We start from the raw sequence: 23,394 nt of genomic DNA, 5'->3' as shown, positions 1-23,394 counted from the left end.
CTTATAGAAAATGACATCCCTACTGACTATTTGAGCCTTCTTTTCAATGTCAAAAAACTTATATCCCTTTTGACCATGCATGTATCCAAGGAATACACATTTGGATGATCTTGAGTCAAATTTTCCTTCAGAAGGATGAATATTAGTAGCAAAACAAAGGCATCCAAACGTCTTCATATTGGTGTAGTCAACCGGTATATTATATAGTTTTTCATAGGGTGATTGCCAGTTGAGAATGGAGGTAGGTAATCTGTTTATACTGTAGGTGCCTGCAAGTATAGCTTCTGTCCAAAAAAAGCTAGGAAGAGAGGATTGAAACATAAGTGCTCTTGCTACTTGCAAAAGATGCTTATGTTTCCTTTCCACAACCCCATTTTGTTCGGGCGTGTATACACAAGTTTTATGGTGAAGAATTCCTTCTTTCTGTAAAAAAATTTGGCATTCTTTGCTTAAAAATTCAGAACCATTATCAGGTCTAATTATCTTAATATTCTTACCAAACTGTGTTTGAATCATTTTGTGAAAGGATATAATCAAGGATATAGCCTCAAGTTTTTGTTTCATAAGGAACGTCCAAGTGCACCTACTGTGATCAACAACTAGAGTTAACATGTAATACAATTGGATAATGATTCTTGGTTATATGGTCCCCAAATATCAATATGTATGAGATCAAAAACATGCTTAGAAATAGATTAACTCAATATAAAAGGCAATCTTTATTGCTTGGCCAAGGGACAGATTTCACAATGATCATGTTTGTTCTTAGATGTGTCAATAAAAGATATATGTGAAAGTACATTTTCTGATGCATGCCCCAATCTCTTATGCCACATATTCAATGTAGCAGTGCTAGAGTGATAGTAATGTGAATCAGATACAGGTTTAAAAAAAATGTTCTTTCACTACCTGGAAGGAAGAGGGATGAATGACATAAAGTCTTCGTACAGTCTTCTACTACAATGATCTCTCCAGTCTTGAGGTCTTGCAATGTGCAAGATTGATCAGAAAACATAAAACAGATTGAAGCAGAGGCGCATAGCTTGTTAACAGACAATAGGTTATATTTTAAGTCTGGAACATATAATACTTCTGTGAGTTTTAGCGTGTTTGAAAGTGAAATAGTTCTAGTTTTCTTAACAATCTTTCTTGATCCATCAGCCAAGTAGACACAAGAATCAATTAAGTTTTTGTCAAAAACTCAAAAAGATTTTTATCCTTGCACATATGTGTGGAAGCTCCACTATCCACTATCCACTATCCAAGATTTTGCATCAAGCTCATCACAGAATTTTAAGAAAAAATCTTTACTTGAGAATTGATCAAAGAATGTCTGAGTGTTCACCTATGCAGAGCCCTTATCTCCCAATAACTTCTGTAGTTCTCCAATCAATCTAGATAGCATCTTCTTGTCAACTGAGTCAATTGTTGCTGCTGCAATATGTTTTTCCATTTTTGCAACATTGAAAGCTTGAGCACCACTTTGCTATAGTTTCTTCTTCTCAGCCAATGCCTTGTACCACTCTGGATATCCATGGATTTCGCAGCTGGTCCTAAGGTGACCTTTCTTTCCACATTGATCACATACCATATTTTATTTTTCTGTCTGTGTCTTTCTCTTTTGTGGAAATCTTGGCATAAAATTGGCATTCTTTCCACCTTCTTTCCCTTGCATGATCATATTTTGATTTGAGTAAGTAATGTCTACATTCACCTCTCTCTGTTTTTCCACCCTTAAAACCATAGAGTAGGCCTTATTGACACTAGGAAGTGGTTCCATCAATAAAATCTGGCTTCTAACATGGTCAAAAACATCATGCAATCCCATTAAAAATTGCTTAAGTTGAGTGGATGTATTTATTTCCAGGAAAACTTTAAAAGCCTTGCATTCAAATTGAGGAAATGGTGTAAGACAAGCCAATTCATCCCACAGTTTTTTAAGCTTTGTATAATAAGCTGATACAGATAAATTTCCTTGAGAAATAGAAGTAATTTGCCTCTGAATTTGATACACCATTGGACCGTTACTTTCTCCAAAGCGAGCTTCCAATTCAAGCCATAATTCTCTTGAAGATTTGATGTATATAAAATTCTCAACTATATCTTTAGAAATAGAATTCAAAATCCAAGAAGTTACAAGGCAATTGTTTCTTACCCATTGTTTATGTTCCTCTGTACCTTCTTTAGGTTTTATGCCTGTTCTGTCGATAAAATCAACCTTCACTCTGCCCCAAGGGCTATTCGTATTGCTCGGCTCCAAGGCAAGTAGTTTTTTACATTTAGTACGGAGTAAACCAAGGATAAGCCTGTATTTTTTGTATCTGCAGCCTTATGGAGTCTGCATCTTCCATCAGTTTTCTTCTGTTGTAAAATTCACTCTTTGATTCCATCATGGTTGGATTGTACAGGTAAAATGCACAGAGTTGGTGAAGAAAAATCAGGGAAAGATCAGTTACATGGCTCTGGTACCATGTCAAAATCAAAAATTAGTTTCATTTCTTGTAGAGAATACTTGTCGAGCTATTTCAGTTATAGCAATGGCTGTTTACACAGATATACATAAAAGTTCTAATGGCAACGGCTAGTAACTAACTTTCAAGAAGAAAAGGAATGTCAACAACTAACAGAAGCGCATAAGCGCTTTTAACCAAAATAATAGCAACTAATGCTGATAATAAAAGGTGCTATCACCATTGTTTAAGTAATAGCAACTATGTGCTGTTTCAGCACTTTTAAACTATGTCTGCAGCACATTCAATTTACTGCATCTTCATTCTGCAACTTGATTCCAGCGCTTGATTTATTATTTCTTCAATGGCATAGATAATAAAGAATGAAGGAGATAATGTTCAGGTACGAGATATTTACAATATCAACATAAGATAATTATAGAAATAAATTAAATAGATGATGATTTATATATTTATGACATAAATAAATCTTTCTTCTATTTTGAACTTTGTACTGAAAAATCTTTCTTGAGTAGTCATTTATAAAGGAAATTTTTGAGAAACAATGTATGTGCCACAAAATTCAAACTTTGCACACTAATTCTATTATGATGCCTTCCCGGATGATTACTTGATTTGACGGAAATGGATACTTCATTTGTCCTACTTCTCTAACAGTTTTTACTTTATGTTTAATTTTTCAATTTAAATAATTTCATATAAATACTCAACCTTAAACAAATTTCTAAAATTGAGATTTTATTATTTGAATGGGCATGTAACTCCCCTTTAGAGTGAGAGTGATAGTGCAAAAAACCGTGGAGGGTGCCATTTCGTATATTTATAATAAAATATAAATACAAGTCTCTCTTTGTCTCCCTTTTCTTTCCTTTCGGTTGAGCTTATGTAGTGGTTGGTCCTTCACTGCAACATTGGTGAAGGGCTCAGATCGTGTTGTATTGCCTCCTCGAATTTAGACTTCTTTTTGGACTTTGTTCATTTAAGTCATTCTGTTAGTAACCAATACATTTGAACCTGAACAGTTATCTATGTTTCATGCATAATCCCTTTGAACTTGGACCCATTTCTAGATTTTCGTACATTAGAAAAATTCAAACTACTTATCGTATCATCCTCAATCACTTAATAATGGAAAGTACCATTTAATATCAATAATATAATATTCCATTTTTAAGAATGTCAATATTTCTTTCCTAAGTTAATTCTGTCTTCTATCATAAACCACCAATTCCTAAATATCCATAAGTATTTTGATTTTTAAATACAACAAAATTAGCACCCAGTATCATCTTGAGTTTTAAGTTCTCGCTATATAACTATAGAGCTATTAGACCTCGACTAAAATGTTATTTGCTTTAATATAAATTTTCTTATAAAATAAATTATAATTATAGAGGGTATATTACAATAAGTGGTATTACTTATTTTTGTTTTTAGTTCTATGAAAATAGTTTTTGGGGTAAATTTATAATTTTCTTATTAAATTTATATTATATATATATATTTTTTGTTCAAAGGAAAATAAAATTATCATTTTATGAAAACGAGAATCAACGTACATAAAGTCTTGAATATCAAAAGTAAGATAAGTTGAACACTACCGACAAAGACAACATCACAAACCACAAAGAACCCATTACAGAAAGGGCAACTGAGCAGCGACATAATTATGTAACAACCAGAGACCACACTTCCAATGGAGATTGAATTAGGCCTTCCATTACTCTTTTTGTTCCTATATCAACATGACAGGCTTTGAGCTTTCAACATAGAATTGCACGGAAGAAGGCTACATGTCATGTTCATTAGCAGAGTATTCACCCGCATTCTCGAATTATTAAGCAAATCAAATTTTTAGTGATAGTAACATGTATACTATGATTTGTGAATGAAATTTTAGGAATGTTTGAAGATGCATGGGAAAGTACTCACCACAGTTTAGTAAATCACTTGGTATATGAATGATGGATTATATGATGCAGTATGGCTGAGAGAAGATCATAATGATTATAGCTTTATGTTGAGATATATAACCAGTTGCATGATGAAAGCAAAAGGTTGGCTATTCTTATTATCAACTACAATAAGATAAAAAATGAAACAAATCTAATATGGCAGTATTTCCATACTTTTTTTATAACAATACATATCGTTGTGTCTACTTGACAAAGTGACACATGTACTTAAATTAACTTAAGTACTTTTTGTATCTACTTAACTAAGAGACTCCCATAGTTATATTAACTAATGTATATTCTATATCTACTTAATTAAGATACACGCAGTTAAGAGATATGTGCAGTTTTATTAACTAACATATCTTTTGTATTTACTTAAGTAAGGAACACGCAGTTGTATTAACAAACATATCTTTTATTTCTATTGGACCACGTGTAATTATATTAATTAAGGTATCTACTTAAGTAAGAAATTTGTGTAGTACATTAACAAATGTATTTTTTTATATCTACTTAACTAAGAGACACATTTATACTAACTAATATACCTTTTCAGTTTTGCTGGTTCCCATGCATTCTCTAATGTAATAGTCCATGTCCCCTCGAGTCGCTCTTTCATTGATAATGGATACTTATTTTCTATCTCGGGATAGACTTCTTCCATAACCGGGAACTTCATGGTTTCACAAGTTGGATTTCTTTGGCTTCCATTTTTCTTCTATTCAATCTTCGGTATGGTAATAAAATATAGTATGTTGTCTTCCCAGTTCCAATCTTTGATACAAGAAAAGAAGAATATACATAAGAGGGTCATCCTAATTTTTCATACATCTCAAGTTTGATTGTCTTGTATATTTCCTTTTTTTTGTAGCAAAAGTTTTAGAAGATGAAATCTTTTCCTTTTCCACTTTCAAATTAAATGTGCAATATAAGTGAAAGGTCCTATTTTCTTATTATAATTGCTTCTTTCAATATTTTCTTATAATGGATATAAACGAAGTGTGACTTCATGAAAAAGAATTAAAAAAACCTCGAAAATCTCCAAAATATATTCCGATTGTTCCTCGTATCTTAAAAGTCAAAGTAAAATTGCTCTGAATTCCACAATCCTAGACACAATTTTGCTTCTCCTGCAAGAATTGAATTTTAATTATTAGGTGATAAGTGGACCAATAAATAACGAATAAAATGGTGAAAATTATTGATTTGTAATCCATGTGCGTAGATTTTTTTTCTTTATGGGTAGTATACAAGAGGTATTATATAATGGGAAAAATATTCATTTAGTACATTAAGTTTGCCTGTTGTTAATTTGGTCCATGAAGTTTTCACAATTTAAATTTAATCCAGTAACTTTTAAAATTACTTAAATTAAGTCAACAAATGGAAGTTTGGATAATTTTACTCATGCACAACTTTGAAAGAGCATTTTTAGTCCATTTGTACTCGATTTACATCTTATCACCATGCTCGCCAAGAATGGTATCAGAGCCTAAATTTATTGCTAAAGTATTTGTTTATATTATATTAAGATATTTTTACCCACTAACAGAGGAGACTCTTTAAGAGAATAGAATCTAACGAAAGTTCGAGTTACAATGCCAATAGGGAATATTTACAGATTTTGAAAATACAAAGAAGCGAATTTCTTATGAAAATTCTTAGAAAATATGAAGGCAGCCATATAGGATCGAAATGAGTCTTCTCATGCCAAAAGAACAAGTATGGATGAGGAATTTTCAAATCCTCGAGATACTACCAAGGAATGCAATAAAGTGCTTACTCTCTACTGAAGTTCATGGTAGAATACTGTTTTATATGTTTTATCTTTTAGGACATTATAATTTTTTTTTTGGCTTGTAAAGATAATGATTAAGTTCATTTTGTATATTAATGGATAGATTTGGTATGAAGTTTTGTTTGATTTTTGTAATAGTTGTTTTAGAGTGAAAACGGCTCCTCAGATTTGCAGTTGTACGTGAAGTACATAGCTTTTCAACCTATCTACAAAATCAATTTATTGTGCTCGTTTAAGGTAATATTTTGAGGTCAAAAAAGCTAGCAGATAATTGAATGAATGAAAAAAATGAAAGATTTTTTTCGTGCTCCACCACAATGTAAACACCTCTTATAGAAGGTTGCCATTTTTGGGGCCAATTTTTACCTTCAAAAAGGCCAAAAAAGTCTATTTCACGTGTAACAACTGTAGTAAATGGATTGTCCATTCTTCCATTTAAACTTGATGCTAAATGGGATTTGGGACTAAGTTAGAAACTTTTCTTAACAAAATGGGATCAAAGAGGAAATCACGTAAAGCATGAGACGAAAAGTAAAAGGTCCCTTCTTTATGGGACCAAAAAGATAATTTATCCCAAAATATATTACATAAGTTTATAATTTTATCCCCCATTTAATATTTTTATGTTATAATTTTACACTTATAAGAAAAAAGTATAATGATTTTAACCTCACTCCATATATATTGTATTTGTCACATTATAAGTACAAAAAATATATATGTTAAACGAAGGGCAAAATTAAAATTTTATGTAATTCTTTTAGGTAAATCAGTATTTTTTGTTCAAGTCCTAAAGAAAGAGGGTAGGTGTAAATGAAGAATTTTTAGAGGGGTGTACTTGTAATTTTAGAATTTTTTCGAAGAAAAGTATAATTTAACATTTCAAGAAGGGTTCTAGTTATAATTAATTTTTTTAACTTTTAATTGATTGTTTATTTTTAGTTATTGAAAAAATAATTTTTGGGGTTAATTTGTAAGCTTTTTATTAAATTTATTCGAATACTAAATTTATATCAGATATCTTTTTTTTGTCAAAAGAAAATGAAATTATCATTTTATGAAAAAGAGAGTCAGAAACAACAAAGACCATAAGAACCTATTACGGAGAAAAAAAAAAATAGGGTAGTTGAGCATCAACATAATTCTAAAACAATCAGAGACCACTTTCAATGGAAATTGAATCAGGCATTCCATAACTCTCTTATTCCTCCTAGATGAACATGATAGTCATTGAGTTTTCAACATAGAATTGCATGGAAGAAGGCCACCTGTTATGTTCATCATTAGAGTATTCACCTGCCTTGTCAAATTTGCTCAAAATTTTCGTGATAGTAAGGATGTATATTATGATTTGTAAATGAAATTTTAGAAGTTTGAAGATGCATGAGAGTAAGTGCTCACCAGAGCCTAGTAAATCACACGGTACATGATGAATGTTGCAACGTCGTTCATAGATCGGATGGTTTTGTTGAACTTCTCATGGAAATAAAACTAGAACTCTTGTTTATTAGTAGATAGATCCTTAAGAAAAAAATATATACATTTAAATCAAATAGATAATATTTTAACAACACAATATTTGGGACATCTAACTTGGATGTCGTTTAAATAATTTATAACTTCACGAACTACTTTTTGAAAATAAATAAAATTTTTCTCTAAACATTCATATCATGAATGATGGATTATACGGTGCAACGTTGCTAAGAGAAGATCATAAACATTATAATTTTATGTTGAAATATATAACTTGTTGCATATGAAAGCAAATGGTTGGCTACTCTTATTATCAACTATAATCAGATAAGAAAAAACAAAAGAAGTCTAACGTAGAGGTATTTCCATATTGTTTATAACTATATACATGTCTACAAAATAGTGTCATGTTGATTTCAATATATCCGTGTCTATTGACAAAAAGACACGTGTACTTAAATTTAACTTACATACTTTCTTTATCTACTAAACTAAGACTACGATGATTATATTAACTAATGTATATTCTATATCTACTTAAACTAAAATATACGTTGTTAACAGACATATAGTGTTATATTAATTAGCGTATCTTTTGTATCTACTTAACTAAGAGACACGTAGTTGTATTAACTAGCGTATCTTATGTATCTATTTAACTAACGCACACTTAGTTAAGAGACACGTGCAATTATAGTAATTAATCTGCATCGACTTAACTAAGAAACATGTGCGGTACATTAACTAATATTCTTTTTATATCTACTAAAATAAGAGATGCACATAGTTATATTAACTAATGTACCTTTTCAGTTTTTGTGGTTCCTGTGCATTTTCTTACCTCAATAGTCCATCTCCTTTCCAGTCACTCTGTCATTGACAACGGATACTTACTTTCTATCTCGGCATAGACTTCCTCCAGTATTGGGAACACCCCCCTCTACCCAAACTAGATTTCTTTGGTTTCCATTTTTCTTCTGTTCAAACTCTCATATGGTAATAAAACATAATTTGTTTCCTTTCCTATTGCATTCTTCGATGCAAGAAAAGAAGAATATACACAAAAGAGTCATACTACTTTCTGCTACTTCATACATCTCAAATTTGGTCTTATGTAGTTTCTTTTTGGTGTAGCAAAAATACTAGAAGATGAAATCTTATACTTATCCACATTCAAATTAAATATGCAATATAAGTGTATGGTCCTTTGTTATATTAGAATTGCTTCTTTCAAGATTTCTTATAGTGGATATAAATAAAGTGTGAATTCTTAAAGAAAAAATTAAACCAACCTCTAACATCTCCAAAATATATTCCGACTATTCTTGCATCATAAAAGTCGGAGCAAAATTGCTCTAGATTCCACAATCTTAGATGCAACTAGATCCCGTTTCTTCCTTTGTGAAGATCCTTCGTTGCTTGAACGTGCTAGCTCCTGCAAGATTGAATTTTGTTAGTTGATAAGTAGACCATAAACATAAAATAAAAGGGTGAGAACAATTTGTAATTCATGTGCCTTTTTTTTTTCACTTTATGACTAGTTTGCTAGAGGTTTTATATATATAGGGCGAAATATAATTTTTGTCCAATTTTTTAGGGACGGTGGCAATTTTAGTTTGGGTCTAATTCAAAATTGTGAATCAGGATAGTAAAAATTGCAATTTATGGACTAAATGCCCTAATTTTACCAAAATCACCCACATAATGTGCACGTAACAACATAAATTTCGGAATTTCTCCATAATTTGGGGAATTGGCTTACATGAAAGTAATTTTTCAGTGGTGCTTACATGGTTAAGATGACATGTTTTAAAATTTCACGTAAGCACCGGTTGAAAAAAATACTTTCGCATAAGCTAATTAGCAAAATTTTGGAGAAATCCCAAAATTTATATTGTCATGAACATGTGCACAATTCGAGCAAAATTAGAGTATTTTGTCCTTAATTGCCATATTTTGAAGATTATTGTCCTGATTCACTATTTTAAATTGGACCTGAACTAAAATTACCACCGCCCCTAAGAATCTGGCCCAACATTGTATTTTTTCTTATATACATGTATATATATATTGTGACTTACAAAATCATAGAAGGTTAAATGATTAATAGAATAAGCATATTCTGGTTTCAATTGACGACATAACAACTATATGCATGTACAAAGTGTTCATCCCTTAATTTGATTTGACTTGCAATAGATTCCCTCTAATTAAGTTCTACTTTAGTATATGTATTTATGTGTGTGTGTACTACAGAGTATCTCATTCGGCTTGTTGAATTTTTATATCAAGAGGTAATTCAAGATAAGAAGTAAATAAACATAATATTTAATTAAATCTGATTTTAAAATAAAAAGTACTGTAGTAATTTATGTCATCAAATTTATTAATTTGGTAGAATTTGTAACAATCCCAGATTAACACTTTATTGTTTGGATTGCCATGTAATTGCCATCCACAATGAATTAATATTTATCAATATATTAACAAAAAAAAAGAACGAGAAGAGAAAGAGAGCGAGTTTTAAGATGGAGAAGAAAGAATCTTTTCCACATATTAAACCATGTGACATCCCTCTCCCACCCACCCACAACAAGAGAGAGTGAGAAACACAAAAAGTCTTAAGATTGAAAAAATCTTTTCCACTAATGGCATATCATATAAAAAAATAGGTAAGCCAATTTTGAATTTTCTTTTCAAAATGCTTTATTTCAAATTCAAAGGGAAAGCCAATAGAATTGTCTTTCCACCTTCAAGATTGAGCAATTTTCAGTTTTAAGTCTATACTTCTTCTAAAATTTATATTCAGAATAAAAGATCTAAAAAAATGAAGAAGAGTGAATATCACAAACATGTAAATTTGTTTTTCGAAGAAAAAAGAAATAGAAACAAAATGAAAGAAAGAAAGATCTACAGTACCTGGTGGACTCTTGGAGGCACTTGTGATGGTGGTGGGATGGGGGTGTCCGAAAATTAAAATTCAACGGCTCGGGAAAGAGCATACAATTAACTCTCCAACATCCATAGAAGTTATCTCTCTCAAGTATTGTCTACAAGGTGAGAAATTAATATTGGTTAGAGTTTATTCAAAACTATAACATAAAATTGAAAGTTGAATGTAGTTGAATCATTGAGAAGATCTGCATTGCTTTCTTCGTTTGACCCGTGCTCCATTTTTTCTCCTATGCATAAAGAGTTTTTCGGAGGATGTATGTGTGTGTTGTGTGTGTGGGGAGAGAGAGAGAGAGAGAGAGAGAGAGAGTGAGAGAGAGAGAGAGAAACAGAGATAATAAAGAATGCAAGAGACAACAACAAGAGAGTGAGTAAGCAACTGATGACTAATAAATTTTGTGTGTGTGTGTGTGAGTGTTTGGGTAAATCTACACTGACTTATATAAGATAGTTTCATAACAAAGCGTCAGGATGATGCCACGTCAATACATCGTATTGACGTAGCACTATCCTCATTGTTTATTATCAAACACCAAATGTAGGCAAATATTTCTTATATATAATTTTTTCATGTTCCTCGAATTGCTAATTTACAAAATATTTAAAGCCTAAAAAATTAAAAAACAAAAACTCAACAACTACATGTATAACTATATTTATGATACGTGAAATTGTGTCCAAATTTGAAACATTTGTAATGTTGCAATAATTTTAATAACTAAATCACAAAAAAATTACTTTTATATAAAAAAAGGGTCCATCATATAATTTTACAGACCAAAGCTACTCACTAACCATATATAATTAATTTACCACATAAATAGAGCAATTTTCGATAATACCTTGCAAATGTGTAGGCAATTTAAGAGATTTTTAGTAAGGCCTATTATTGAGATTAATGACACATAATTGAAATTAAATTGGAAGTATGTAGACTGTATTCTATATTTTCTATTTCTGCTTTTTGCTATTTCTGCTATTATAGTTCAATTCAAAGTTCTAAATTTTATCTGTAATTATTTGAACATTAGTAATCGAATAAAATTCAACTTAAAGTAAAAAGTTGTTATCGATTATTTTTGTAAGCAAATTCAGCTACAATTTAGTCGCATATAGAAACAAATAAATGTATTAATTATTAAAATATCATATGGATCATTAATTGGCCGTACGATCATAAATAATTAGTATGCATTTTGTTATGTACGAGATTCAATACAAAAATATATTTATTGTGTACGAATGTGTGATTTTTATTATTTACAAGATTCAGTACAGAAATATATTTATTATCTACAGATATGTGATTTTTATCATGAACAAATATATATAATTAATTCATGACTAGGTATGAGATATTTATAATATCTGCATAAGAATGTGGAGAAATTAAATAAATGAAAAAATTAGGGTGATGAAAAAAAAGGATCAGAGAGAGAAAAGAGTTATCTATACAGAACTAAAATAAAAGTGTAGAGAGATAAAGAGTTTACACGATCTTAAAAACGTATTTATTCATTTTTTTATTTAATAAAAGTTGTTTTTAAATCTTTGTAACTATTTCCTTTGTTTTTAAAGTTATGAAAGAAAGGGAAAAAAAACACTTTTTACTTATAATTGCTTTGATTTGTTTAAAGAATATATATAAACTTTATTTTGATCAATATTATATTCATTATAATATTTGAATTAAAATTTATCATTTTCTATTATTCTTCAAATTTGCGCGTCTAAAGTTTTCATAAACTCTTCATATTATTTGACACTATTAAACTTCAGATTTTTCATAATGTTAACACTCTATTTTTTTTTTATTTTTTTACTGCATTAGTTGATATTATTTTTATGCTATTCACAAAAATTTCGAGTCTTTAAAGATTGATTACAAGACAAGAAACTATATAGACCAATTGAGATTTATTATTTTGTGATTCAGAATCTTTGAATTCAAATAACCCCCTGATTCTTCTTTAATAATGTCTTGAATCGAGGATATGATGTCATCTTCCTTAGATTTCTAGAAAGCTATCGCGTGCTACCTTCAAGTATTGTATCCAGGCTTTGTGGCTGCAGAGTTTCATCGCGGAAGAAAGCTTTTAGACTTGCACTTGCTTTGAATTTGCTATGTGTGTGTGTGTATGTCTGCGATGACTTGTGAGAGGTGAACATCCTTTTTTATAGGCGTGAGTAGAGTTTTAGGGAGTTTGAACTCATTTCCTTGGACTTGTACATTGTGGGTTTTGTCATGAGTTAATTTCTTGATGGGCTGTATTTAACTATGCATCTGGCCCAATTTAGCCATTACAAAATAAAAGAAATAACTTTATATATTCTGAATTCATCCATAAGGACACATATGACCCAGACTCAGGATGGGCTCATGTATTTATTGTTTTGAAAATATGAAAAACCCAAATTTATTATGAACTTTTATTTTGAAATACCATTATTAGTAAATTTATTTGGACTTTAACTGATTGTTATTTATCCCAAAATATTTCGACCTCAACATATAGTATAAAAAATATGAATTAAGTTGTTGTTAGAATTAAATATGCCTATTCGACCGTGAAAATGTTATTTAATTCATGTTGACTTTTTCTATTAGAATTTGATATTGTAATAGTAAAATAATAATTATTTATTCATAACTAAATATGAAATGTATTAATTGAAATAATGTTTTGAGGATAAATTTAATTTCCACACTTGAATTATGCAATGGGTATTAACACCACTCTAATTACGAGGGTGATTATCAAAAGACCAAAATTACCCCTCCTTTTTGAAGAAATTTACAATAAAGAATAGGATCCACGCATGGAGATGCGGGCCGGGTCGCTTGACCAACCCGCCTGACCCAGTCCGATTGACTCACCCACTCTGTGAACCATTAGATCACCTGACACTTGGACCACTGAATGACGCCACGTGGCAAATCCTAAATGGTACCGTACACTATAAATACTAGCATTTATAAATATTTATAGGCAAGAGCAGATCTTTGAAAGATCGGGAGAAAAGGGGGCCAAACCAAACCAGATATCACAGGTATACTCCCTTAAACAGAACCAGAGAAAGAGCCATGCTTATGGTGGAAAAGGAAGGACTTTTCAGTGGCCAGGTAAGATGCGAAATACCCTTGCTAAGAAAAACTTTAACAAGTATTGCAGGTTCCACAAAGATAAAAACCACGATACAAAAGAATGCTTCCGTCTTAAAGATGAGATCGAAAGATTAATAAGGCAGGGATATTTCAAGCATTTAATCAAGAAAAGAGGTGAGTTGGGTAACATAAGTAGATCGCGTAGCAAAGAATGAAGCCGAAAAGATAAGGTGGGTAAGAGTGGAGCTCGCGACAACGTGCCCACTAAAGGGGTCATCCACACTACATCGGGTGGTCCTACAATGGGTGATTCATCGAGGGCTCACAAAAGATACGCTAGGAAGAGTAGATACAGGTACGAAGAATAGGTACTATATGTGGAGCCTCAAGAGGATATCATCTTTGGAGATAAGGACTTAAGCTCGAGTAAGATGGACCAGAACGACCCAATGGTAATTCGTATGGACATTGTGAACTACCAGGTGCATAAGGTATTAACTGATAATGGTAGTTCTGTGGATATTATTTTTACTAACGTGCTCAGGAAGATGGAGCTAGGCGATCTAAAATTGAAGCCTGTACAGACCCCCTTGGCCGGATTTGGGAGAAGCGAGGTCGTTCCAGAAGGGGTGATCGATCTATCTGTATCCATTGGAGATGAACCTCAAAGAAAAACTTGCATGATTCAGTTTTTTGTTGTGGACAACACATTTGCATATAATGTTGTCTTAGGGCGACCGGGGCTAAACAAGTTTAGAGCGATGGTGTCCACTTATCATTTGAAAATGAAATTTCCTACCAAGTATGGGAGCGGGGAGGCACGATGCGACCAACGTGTACCACTGCAATGTTACAACCTCAGCTTAAAACAGACCAAGAGTGTGAAGAAGGAAAAAAGAAAAGAGGAACAAGGTCAGAGTGAAGAGGTAAAAAGAGGAAAGATGGAGAGGTTGGAAGCCGTGGAAGAGTACAAAGAGGTAGAGCTCATTCTTGGTGAGTTCCATAAAACTACACGCATAGGATCGCAAATGACGGAAGGGATGGAGATGTTGACCATAGATTTTCTAAGGAAGAACAATGACATGTTCGCATGGAGCCCATCCGATTTCACAGCAAAGGAGGATAGGGAAACAACAGCCTTTGTGACAAAGAAAGGAGTGTATTGCTATAATGTCGTGCCATTTGGTCTTAAAAACGCTGGAGCGATCTATCAGAAGTTGATTAACAAAATGTTCAAGGACCAAATAGGTAGCACTATCAAAATATATTTAGATGACATGCTGGTGAAAAGCAAGAAAGAGGGCGACCAGCTACAGCACTTGGAGGTAGCTTTCAACATCATGCGATCTTGATCTTATGAAATGAAGTTGAATCCTGCAAAGTGCACCTTTGGAGTACGAGGCGGAAAATTTCTTGGTTATATGGTGTGTGAGAGGGGGATCGAGATGAATCCAGAAAAGATACAAGTAATCATGCAGTTGGGGTCGCCAAATTCGTGAAGGATGTCGAGAAGCTAACAGGGAAGGTCGTTGCGTTGAATCGATTTATTGCCAGGTCAGCCGAAGACAACTTACCTTTATTTAAAAATTTACGTAAAGTGAGATTTTGAATGGATAGAAGAATGCGAAAAAGCTCTTCATGAGCTTAAAGCATATTTTGCTAACCCTCCCCTTCTTGCTGATCCTTTAGTCGGGGAAAAGTTGTATGTTTACTTGGCAGTATCGGATGAGGCAGTGAGCTTAGTCCTGGTTCGTGAAGACGATCGAAAGAAAAGTCCTGTATATTATGTGAGCAAAATATTGCAGGGGGCAGAAAAGAGTACATTCATTTCCAGTCCCACCCGATCGTGGTGTTGATGAACCATCCATTCAAATAGGTTATGTCTAAACCAGATGTATCAGGAAGGATAGTCAAATGGACAGTGGAGCTTGGGGAACTTGATATCGAGTTTCAAACTAGAAGCGCTATAAAATCATAAGTGTTTGTAGATTTTCTAGTCGAACTTGTGGGGGAGCCACAGGAGGAGGCGAAAAGATGGATATTACATGTTGATGGATCCTCGAACGCTAAGAATGGAGGTGCAGGAATATTTCTATAAGGACCTGATGGAATTGAGATTGAGATCGCTGTGAGATTATCTTTCCTAGTGACCAACAATGAAGCGGAATATGAGGCACTAATTCAAGGTCTCCATATAGTATTAGATGGGAGAATGAGACAGTTGGATGTGTATACAGACTCTCAGTTGGCAGCAATGTAGGTGCAGGCCTCCTATGAGACCCGGGAGTGGACAATGACATAGTACCTGGCTAAGGTAAAGGAGATGATAGCCAAGTTTGACAGGTGTGCAATCCACCAAATTCCGCGGGATGAGAATGCGAGGGCGGATGCTTTATCTAAATTCGGGTCTATGGTTGAAGGCATAAAGGAGAGGAAGATTGCATTCATGATTAGAGAAGTCCCATTGATTTACGAGAAAAAGTTATCCATATAGTGGAGGAGGCGAACTCATGAAAATTCCCTTCATCCAATATCTGAAAGAAGGGAAGCTTCCCTAGCAATCTGATTGTGGCCAGGAGATTACAGTTCGAAGTGAATCATTTCACATTGTTAGTGGGAAGAATTGTATAAGAGAACGCCAGAAGGAGTATTGCTAAAATGCTTGGATGATGAGAGAGCACAATACGTGATGAGAGGGTGCAAGAAGGAAGTTGTGGGAATCATTCAGAGGGAAGATTGCTCGCTCAGAAAATATTTAGGCATGGGTATTTCTGGCCTACCTTAGTGAAGGACACAAAGGAATTTGTGAAGAAGTGTGAAAGCTGCCAAAGATTTGCAGGGTTGTTACATTCATCATCGACCCCAATTAGAAGCCCGTAAGGTTACATGTCCATTTGATCAATGGGGAATCAATATTGTGGGCCTTTTCCACAAGCGACAGCTCAAAAGAAATTCTTGATCGTGGCAGTAGAATATTTTTCCAAGTGGGTGGAGGCTGAAACATTGAGAAAGATCTCTGAAAAAGAAGTAATAAATTTCATTTGGAAAAATATTATTTGCAGGTTTGGGATCCCAAGGACATTAGTATTCGACAATGGGACCCAGTTCGAAGGTAGGAAGATCGTAGCTTGGTGCAAACAGCTTAAGATCCAACAAAATTTTACTCTACAGTAGAAAATCCTCAAGGCAATGGCAGGTCGAGGTAATAAATAGGATTTTATTACACACTTGAAGACACGACTCAAAGGGGCAAATGGGTCGTGGGTCGAGGAGCTTCCTGGGCTGCTCTGGGCTTACAGAACTACGCCAACGACTACCACGAGAGAAACCCCTTTCTGTTTGGTGTATGGAAGCGAGGCGATTATACCAGCGGAGATTGGAGAAGAAACAGCGTGGGTAAGCCAATATGACATGCAGGAAAATATGCAAGGGAGATCTTTAGATCTCAGTGTGATCGAGGAGGGTAGAGATCTTGCTTCTACCGAGATTCTACGATATAAGAGTTTTGATGACTAAAAAAATTATAATCGATGGATGAAACCGAGAAACTTCCAAGGAGGAGACCTCGTTTTGAAGAAAATCGAGGTATCCAGGCATGTAGGAAAATTAGATCCTACATGGGAAGGTCCATACAAGGTTGTGAAAGTGAAGAAGAAGGAAACATACGCTCTACAAGATATGGAGGGCAAGGACCTACCCAAACCTTAGAACGTGCACAATTTGAAGAAAATTTATGCTTAAAGTACAAAGCAGTGACTTGAAGAAGGTCTACTCGACAAGTTTGAAAAAGTGACTTGAATGTTGGTTACTTTTGTTGTACAAGACCTATAAAGGTCTAGCCTAAGAAAGGCACATTTTGTACTTGTCTGAAAAAGACATTGAGTACATGAACTTAAAAAAAGGTTTTTTTTTCCCTTTTCATGCATTTGTCCAGTATTTCTACTTCTTATTTGAAAAAGGTTCAAGTTTACGCAATTTGAAAACGATTGCGGATGGTTTTCCAACCTGAAAAAGGTTCAAGTTCATGCGATCTGAAAAAGATTGTGGATGGTTTTCTAACCTGAAAAAGGATCAGGTTCATGCAATCTGAAAAAGACCGCAGATGGTTTTCCATCTTGAAAAAGGTTCAAGTTCATGCGATTTGAAAAAGATCGCAAATGTTTTTTCACCTGAAAAAGACTCAAGTTCATGCGATCTAAAAAAGATTGCGGATGGTTTTCTAACCTGAAAAAGGTTTAAATTTATGCGATTTCAAAAGGATTGTGGATGGCTTTCCAACCTGAAAAAGGTTCAAGTTCATGCGATATGGAAAAGATTGCGGATGGCTTTCTAACCTGAAAAAGGTTCAAGTAATGTGATCTGAAAAAGACTATAGATGGTTTTCTAACCTGAAAAAAGGTTCAAGTTGATGCGATTTGAAAAAGATTGCAGATTGTAGATGGTTCTTAGAAGAAGGTCTAGGTCGGCATGATCTGAAAAAGATCCCAGATGACCCTTTCGTATGGAAAGATGTTAAGGCTTTCAATATGGAATAATTAAGTTACTTATGATATGCAGTCGTATCCATCTATAAAGGAGCGCCTATTTATCGCGAACACGAAAGCAAAATAAGTTGGCAATAGGTCAAGGATCTTCCATTAAAACAAAATACTATCAGTACAAATACAAAACATAGTTGTCCGCCTAAGGATGATCTTCAGTTTTCCAAATTCGCAAAACTACAAGTCCAAAAAATGCAAAAATAATGAAGGTCCAGTAGACAAAGAGTGATGTGTCGTTGACCACCTCTTTCCAGCAAGGTCGTGAACTCACTGTCTTCATGATGGACCTCCTCACCAGCAGGATATGGCTCCAGATTCCTATCGAGAGTGTCATCTAATTGGATCTAGCCTTGACATTTTTCAAAGTCTTCAATCATGTAGTCTGTTGCCTAGGTCTCTATGGCTTCGCGAAAGGTTCGTGTCTTCATGAATTCGCGTGCCCCGTGTAGACGAGCTAGAGAAATGACATCTTGATACTCGGAACTCTGGAGGAATGTGGTGCGACCTTCCACCATTCCAGCCTCACGATCGGCTTCAAACCCCTACTCTTTGCCAGATTCAAATGCTGCCCTGCGACCTCATTGAGTTGTTGACATAGCCTCTTCAAGCTGGCTCGTGAGCTCAGCTGTTTTCTTCTCAGATTCGGATCATAGAGTGTCGTTCATCTCTTTCAGCTCTATTATCTTCTTCTCCAACTCCAGCGCTTGGCGTTTGCTTCAATTTTATCGTGTCGCCACATGGAGCATTGCAGCGAGAGGTTGTGCTTGAAAGTAATTGCCTATGAAAGAAACTGTGAGGGATATCGACCAGACTATTCAAGTTGATGGAAAATGTTAACTAATGGGTACCTGCGTTATGTTTTGGGCGAAGTGCTCCTCGACAACCGTGTGTGATGTTTGGGCCAGGATGACATGATCATGTTCCAGGCAAGTGGCCCTGTACAGCTCGCAGGAATCCTGCCCTGCTCGTGTTCGCAGGACACGCTCCTATTGGAGGAGATGGCCCAGTTCGAGTTTAGTTGTTCCAAGGTCATTTCCACGACCCTGCTGTTGGAGGTTCATTGTGCTTCCCTAGCTTGCTGCCAATTCTCTTCGTGCTTGCAATTTCTTGCGATTCTCCTCCTCGTTGGCCTTGTTAGCAACCAAGCAAGCTTCTAGACGATGTTGGCGGTCAGATATGGAAGATGGAGGGTTGCGACTCCTGCTTTTGCTCGTTTGTTGATTTGCAGCCTCTCCTTTACCTTTGCCCCTCTTTCTTTCGTTGTTGGGTTCAGCTGGGCTGGACGACCTCCACGAGGACCTTAGGAGATTGGTCGTCAATCTGTATGGGCGAGGAAGCTGTGTTGGGAGGCGACACAGGAGCTATCGGAAGGTCGGCCGGAACAGCATTGGCAGAACCTGAGGCATCCTGCGAGCTCTCTGGAGGGGTCGCTTGGACATGAGCCAGCTCGCGTTGAACAAACCCTTCTGCGCCCTCACTTTGTTGGCGATGCGGGCAAGCATAACTTCCGAAGTTGTAAATTGAAGACAGTTAGAATTCCATATAAGATACATGTAACGAAAGAGAATGAAGCATCATTATTCACCTAAGGAACCCTTAGTGGGAAGGGGCGCAGGGGAGAGGCCCACGAGCTTCAGCACCTTCTCCTGCAACAAAGGCTTGGGAAGGTACCAATATAATGTAATATAATTGATGAGGTCGCTCTCGAATCCCTCCCCGTATGTTTCAGGCTCGGGTTTGAAAACACGCCCATCAAGACGAAAATCCCAGAATTCCCCAGGAGGAGGTCGAATGAAGATGTACCGCTCACACCAAGGACCAAAGTTGAACTTTAGATCGCCCAAGTATCGGCAATCTTTGCGAGTGGTGAGATAGAACTAGCCATTCTCCTCAAACCTCTTTGAGGTCATGAAAGAATAGAGAGACCAAAAATTATCAAAAGAAGGGGGGAGGTCTAAGTATTTCATAACTTGAGGAATAGAAGAATGTGACTAATGGAATTAGGGAAAGTTGCATGGACAAAGATCTAGCCTAACAAGAATATTATTTACCTCGCAAGGTGATGAGACTGCAAACCTGCCTCTAAATGCATTACATAAAAGGGTAGAAACCCTCGGAAGGTTGATGCATCCTATCAAAAGAGCTAGGAATGACAACTTCATAATCATCAGGGATGTAATATTTTTTTTTTAGCTGTAAAATAGGAGTTTTTACCGTACTAATGATCCCTATCCAAGGTTCATTACAGAGCATATCTTGATACTTTTGATGGATGGGGGCATCACCAGAATTGGCCGACTCTACCGTTTGCCCAACAGCGGGGGCCGTACGACGACGAGCTCGGGGAGCATGCTCGGGGGAAATGGTGTCATTGTACGTTCCTACAACCTCCCTTGGGGAAGTAGCAATTGACCCAGAAGTAGAGCTCGAATATGAACTCAAGCTCGAGTCCGACCCCAAACCAGACTCAGAATCATTCCTAGACCTAGAAGACATACTACAGAAAGCACGAACAAAATATAGAAGTACCTGGAAAGACAGAGGCTGAAAGAGAGAAAGCTCGCTGAGGGAGATCGAAAGCTACTAGATAGGAAGGTGCGATCAAGAAGTTCAAATGCAGGACTATATATAGGGGAAGAAGTGAGACAGCGCGCTTTTCCATAAGCCATGAGATGATGACACGTTAGCAGCACCAACGGCGGAGATCTCGCGATCTAACAGGTGACTGATCAACTTCTCTTAGTGTCATTAATGACACTAAAAGAATAGGGGAGTAATGATGAGGGTAATTACCAAAAGACCAAATTACCAAAAGGGCAAGATTCACGCATGAAGACGCGGGTCGGCTAGGCCAGTCCGATTGACCCGCCCACTCTGAGGACCGTTAGATCACCTAAAACTTGGACCAGACGCCACGTGGCAAATTCCTAAATAGTACCGTACACTATAAATACTAGAATTTATGAACATTTATAGGCAAGTGCATTTATCACATTTCTATGATCTCACTCGCTCTCCACTGATCGCTTTCGACCCCATTTCCTAGCTTAAGCATCGTAGGGCCTTAGTTGGGGCCTATCCAGCAAGCCTAACGTGTGTTCTGTTCTCAGGATCCACTTGTAGGAAGCTCAAAGTAGAATTAAATGACCTGATCCGAGGTACTAGGTTTAGCAACCCGATCCCAAATTGTGCGACCTGCATCAGTACTAACCCCCCTCCCTCGTTAATTCTTGATCTTGTTGTTGAATACCATAATTACCCTTGAAGTCAAATGTTGGATATTATAGTAATGATATTACATACATAGTGGAGAAATTTTAGTTTGAAGTCGCGTTTTGTTGTAAAGTAAAAATCAAAATGCGGTTTCAATTTAGAGTTGGGAAAAAAAATGCTTGGTATAGTTGGTGATGGTGGAGGGGGTGGTGGAGTATGTGCGTGTGTGAGAGAGAACTACAGAGATAATAGAAAATGAAGGAGATATTTATTTATGTTTAGGTATGAGATATTTACAATATCAACATAAGATAATTATATAAATAAATTAAATAGATGATGATTTATATATTTATGACATAAATAAATCTTTCTTCTATTTTGAACTTTGCACTAAATTTTTTTTGAGAAACAATGTATGTGCCACAAAACAAACTTTGCACACTTTTTCTTGTACGATGCCTTCCCGGATGTTTAACAGAAATGTATACTTCATTTCTCCTTGGAAAAAGAGCAACTTCTCTAACAGTTTTTACTTTATGTTTAATTTTTCAATTAAATTAATTTCACATAAATACTCAACCTTAAACAAATTTCTGAAATTGAGATTTTATTATTTAAATGGGCATGTAACTCCCCTTTAGAGTGAGAGTGATAGTGCAAAAAATCGTATAATTACAATAAAATATAAATAAGTCTTTCTTTATCTCCCTTTTCCTTCCTTTCGTGGAGCTTATTTAGTGGTCGGTCCTTCACTGCAACATTGATGAGGGGCTCGGATCGTGTTGTATTGCCTCCTTGAATCTGGACTCTTTTTTGGACTTTGTTCATTTAAGTCATTCTGCAAGTAACCAATACATTTAAACATGGCCAGTTATCTAAGTTTCATACATAATCCCCTTGAACCTGGACCAATTTCTAGCTAAGTATGATAATAACTTCAAAATGGGTTAGCTCGATCTTTGTAACTATATACATTATAGAACAAGAAAAGATATTGCTTCACTAGAAGCTAGTTTTATTTATTAAAATTTAGCAAAAGTACAACTGCAAGGCTTAGCTTTACCTGTTGAAGGTTAGAGATAATGCCTCTAGATTGTAATTTTAATTCAAAGTTTATATTAAGAACTTTGTCGCTACTTTAGCATTTTATTTTGAGTTTTGAACTTAATGTTCATGGGTTTTTGTATTTTCGTTGTATACTTTATTTATTTTATTATTTTGACGAGTGTGTTTATTTTTTGTATGTGAAATTCTCATGAGTTTGTCATATTTATTCCTCGTTTCTGTGCAACTTGATTCATTTAGCTTTGGGACGCTTCATTTTGTGCCTCAAGGAAAACCTTGATCATTATTTAGCTTTAGTGCGTTCTATTATGTGCCTGAAGGAATCTTATTTTGATTTAGATTTGGAGCGTTTTATTTTGCACCTCATTGTAGCCTTGATCTTTATTTAGCTTCGGGCATTTTTTATGTACTTGAAGGAATCTTCATTTTTATTTAGCTTTAGGATGTTTTATTTTTCACTGAACTATAACTGCTTTTTATACTTTGGCATCTAAAACTTTTTTTGTGCCAACTTGCCATATCAACTCCCAAATTCTCAAATCCAAAGTCAAGACTATAGTTTTAATTTAGGATTACAGGTGTAAGCCCGTAAATTAACATTATTGAAATTCAAACACAGAAAAAGAGGGATCTACAAGAAGATTTTACCTTTAAGTTTGTTAAATACATTCTTGAAGATAATAATCAGAGGATTAGATAGAGATCATATCTACTTTTACCTATCCAATATATATTTCTATTTTTGATAATTTATTAGTATTCTGATTTTCAAACACAACAAAATTAGCACCCCGTATCATCTGGAGCTTGA

This window comes from Sesamum indicum, unplaced genomic scaffold (genome assembly GCF_000512975.1).
Source record: "Sesamum indicum cultivar Zhongzhi No. 13 unplaced genomic scaffold, S_indicum_v1.0 scaffold00157, whole genome shotgun sequence".
NCBI classification, from domain to species: Eukaryota; Viridiplantae; Streptophyta; class Magnoliopsida; order Lamiales; family Pedaliaceae; genus Sesamum; species Sesamum indicum.
This window is presented reverse-complemented; position numbering follows the sequence as displayed.